Raw genomic sequence first — 4,590 nt, 5'->3', positions numbered from 1 at the left:
TTTTCACCAGCTATATATCTCACAGATGATTAATATTCAAAGTACACACTAACTCAGAAAACAAAGAATCCAGAAAAGTGACCCAGTTAAAAAATGTGCTATGTGGATCTGAACCCTGAGCTTTGAAAAGAAGAAATAAAAGCAGCTAAGAAATACTTTAAAAGTGTTCAACAGCCCGGTGTGGTGGCGTTCACCTTTCATTCCAGCACTCTGGAGGCAGAGGCAGGTGGATCTCTATAAGTTCGAGGCCAGCCTGGTCTACATAGCAAGTTTCAGGCCAGATGGTGATACAGAAAATTTTGTCTCAAACGACCAAAAAAAAAAAAAAAAAAAAAACCCCAAAAAAAAAAAAAAAAAAAAAAAAAAAAAAAAAAAAAAAACTAAAATAAAACCCCAAACAAAAACAGTTAAAAAGTGTTCAACATCCTTAGAAATTACAGAAATACAAATCAAAACTATCATAAGATTTCATCTTGCCCCAGTCAGTAAAACTAAGATCAAGAGAATAAACGATACCAAATGCTGGAAAGGATATGGGGGAAGAGGATCCCCTCATTCACTGCTGGTCCAATTTCCATCTGGTTCAATCATGTGTGAATCAGTGTGGTGATCTCTTAAATATGTAAAAACAAATATGTGATCTGGTTATACTAGTCCTTGCCATATACCCAAAGAAATTATACTACTGCAGAGATACATGCACAGCCTTATTTGTTGCTGTTCTTTTCACAATAGCTTTGAAATGGAAACAATGTAAAGTCCTTTGACTAATGAATAGGCAATGAAAATGTGGTACATTTACATATAACTCCAAACTTTTATAAAGCTGTCTTTTAAATGTCTTTAAATAAAACAACATAATAAAAAGATGTCTTACTAAGTATAAATACTGTCACTGTGGGTATATTTCGTTATCTATACCTCTACCCCAACATCTGAAAAATTTTTAAGCTTTTCCTGTCAAGGGTTGAATTTATTTGTAACTTCATTCAAAAGATGTTCATTTTGATGATCACTTTGGCAAATCTGGTATGGATTTTCAAGTGTTGCTTGAAATTTAGACTAATCTCTAACATGTTTGGCATGTTACATCATGTATGTTCTCTTAGCTTACTAAAAATTGGTTTCAATCATGCATAGTTTTCTACTAAGAATTTAGAAAAAAATACAGATATACTCAACTTTAAAGTTCAAGTATCATAACAATGAACAATAAAAAAAAGAAAAATCAGTTGATTTTCTCTTTAAGGCATTTTTATTGGTTCACTAAAAATTTCATCCATCTTTTTTTATTTTTATGGAATTTTTGCAAATTTCATACAATATATTTTGATCATCTTTAGATCACCTCCCCTACCTGTACCCTCTACTTAGTACCTCCCTGTCCTAGTTCATGTATTCTATTACATATATTTTAAGGTCTATCAAGTATTATGTGTGTTCCCAAATGCTCTTAGGTGTGGGTCCATTCAGTAGCCTGGTTAACCTATCCAACATCACACTCTTAAAGAAAACCAACTATGCAGCTATCAATTATTGATAGTCCCTCAGTTAATTCAGGGATCATTGTGGAGGAGGAATCCATAAGATTTTAATAGCCAAAAGTGTTGTATGACTGCAAGGAAAGATTTTTTTCAGACAGCCTCGTAGTTACTCAGCTGAAGTCATAGTAATTGTGACAGCATGCACAAGACTAATGAACCTTTAGTGACACAAAAATTCCAGCATTCATTGTATTTTGATAATATTCAGTCAACCTCCACCATTTCCACTACACCTACTAAACCCAACTTCATGCCCTCTCCTATTATTTTTATTTTTAAGTGGCCTGTTGAGTTAATCTATGTTCCCAAAATATTCTTGCATGTGGATTTCTTCCTTGGAATTTGATCAAGCTACCAGGCATCACACACAGTAAAAATAATGACTATACCTCTCCCAGCAGCTATCAGTTGCCAATATATCCTTGTCTAGAGCTATTGGTTCCTGTCCAACACCCCATCCATGCTGGGTATTTGTCTGGCTTGGGTTTACACAGATTCTGTGCATGCTGCCACAAGTGCAGCCCATATGCACATATATTGTGCTGTACAGATGCATGACTGTCCTGTTGTTGAGAAAAATGTAGATTCTTTGTATTCACCTAGCCTCCTCTATTTCAGTTCCCCCTTCTTTCTTCTCCAAACCCTGATTCCTTTGCAAAGATCTCTGAGCCTGTGAAGGAGAAGTTGTTATATAGGAGGCTAATTTAAGTCTGAGCACTCCCCAGTCTCTTATTCTCTGCGTCTTGGCCTGCTGGGTCTATCTGTGTTAATGGCCTTTTCTGATGAGAGTTGAGAGATAGACTACTGTATGGTTATAGTAATAAATCATTAGTAGTCAATTTAATGCTGTTTATTTCACAAATATAATAGTACTAAGTTTTTCTCCCCTATGATATGTGACCAGTATAGAAGTAGGTTTGACTCTGATGACAGTGACAGTTATCTTAAGTGGACCTTAAATCCAATCAGAATGTGGTTGTTTATTCCTATAGTATTTGTAACAATATTGCATAAGTGGGCATATCCTGCCAGGCCAATCACTACTATAGAACACAGGGTTCACAAGTGGGAAAGCTTGATGATCGCTTTTCTCTTTTGGTAACACCTTCAAGCTCTATGAAAGTTAGTTATCAGACATTCAGCTTCAAGGTTTATATTAGCTTGATTTCCCCTTGTCTTTTGTACCTTTCACATACATAGTGTCTTAAAAAAAAAGGGTCTTGCTGTCAAATTGTGGCAAGAAATGAAGAGAAACAGTGTTAGCTCCTATTTATGGGTCTATGTGAACACACTTATTGAAAAAAAAAATAATAGTAAGACTTCGTTTTCTAACCTGTGAAATCTGGTACCATCATTTAGCATTGAGTACCTGCTGTAAGGCAATGCCATTTAAACTCATTTTTTAAAATTGTATCTTTATATACTTTAGGAAGTTTCTATAATAGCAGGTTTCCATATCACATTGTTTTTCAAAAGGCCTTTAGTTTTAGTGATTCCTCCCCTTACTTCCTCATTTCCCTTGCATTACCATTCTCTAACCCCTTTAATTATTCTTATTCTATATTCTCCTTTCTCCTTTATATTATTGCATTTTATCACCCCTAAAATGAACCTCTGCATCACCTCTTACTAGTTTTCTGTCTTGTATGGATTTTGCAATTGAAACATACGTAAAGATTAAAAGTTAGCATTCACTTATGATAGAAAATAAGTGGCTTTTGTTTTCCAGGTCGGGATAATATTGCTCAGGGTGATTGTTTTTAGTTTCATCCATTTACCTGGTAATTTCAATGCTTCATTTATCTTAGCAAGTGAATAACATTCCAAATTGTCAATTGTGATAGTCTGAATGAGAATGCCCACCAGAGGCTCCAAGAATTAGGACATTTTGTCTCTACATGGTGGTTCTGTTTTGGGAGACTTTGGCAGGTATAGCCTTGCTGGAGGAAGCACATCACTGCTGGGAGGTTTTGAGAGTTCTTAACCTTGCCAGATTTTCAGTCACTCTGTGCTTCCTTTGCTTGCAGGAAGATGTGAATGCTCAGCTTTCTGCTCTGGTAGCCCCTGCCTTCATGCCTCCTCTGCTATGATGAACTCTAATTCCTCCAGAAGCATAAGAAAAATAATTTTTTCCTTCTACAAGTTGCCTTGGCCATGGTATTTTATCATAGCCACAGAAACAGAAACATAGCAACAATTACTGAAGTTGATACCAGAGAGTGGGCTGCTACACTGAAGAACTTGGGTGTGTTGGTTATTAGAGGAATGTGAATGACTTTGGAAGTCTGGTCTAAAAAATCAGCTGAATGCCATAAGCAGATCTTAACAGATAATTCTAGTAGGAGCTTGGAAGAAAGATATCCTGATAGCGCAGTAGTTCCAGAGGGAAATAAGGACTTAACTAGCAACTGAGATATTTTGTCAAAGCACTGGATTGCTGTCTGCCCACAGCCTAAAACTTGCCTGAGGCTAAGTTGAAAAGTAATGGACTAATTTTTTTTGGTAGAGGAAATTTTAAGTAAATCTAACATTGGATTGGTGGGATCATTATAATGATGACTATTATGAATATCTGCCATGAAAAAGAGCAAGTGGGACAAAAGAAATATAGAATGTGAAGTTGGGTTGAAAAACAGCACTGGCAAAATTAAAGTTGGATCAAGGCATGTGCATAAGGATAAGCTGTCTTTGATAAGGAGATGAGAGACATTAAAGAGAGGCCAAGAGATTTACACAAAGGAAAGAATACTTTCAGGGCAAGACAACACGTAGCTTAGAAAGGAAACACCTCCACTTCAGAAAGAAAACTTCTTGGAGGAGTTTTATGCTTCTAGAAAACTGCAGCATATAAAATCTGCTAATGTGATTGAAGCAGGACAATGTCCTTCTCAAGCTGGCAATGGAAATTGGCAGTGTCATTCATGTGGTACTGGATTTAGAGGCATGGATGATGCAAGAGTGGAGTTGACGTTTTCTCTGCACATTTTCAGCCTTGTTTTGGTCCAGAATTTCCACACTGTGCACCCATTCCTCCCTTTTGGAATAA

The sequence above is a fragment of the Nannospalax galili genome, unplaced genomic scaffold, assembly GCF_000622305.1.
Source record: "Nannospalax galili isolate Female #2095 unplaced genomic scaffold, S.galili_v1.0 scaffold903, whole genome shotgun sequence".
In the NCBI taxonomy this organism is placed as follows: domain Eukaryota; kingdom Metazoa; phylum Chordata; class Mammalia; order Rodentia; family Spalacidae; genus Nannospalax; species Nannospalax galili.
This window is presented reverse-complemented; position numbering follows the sequence as displayed.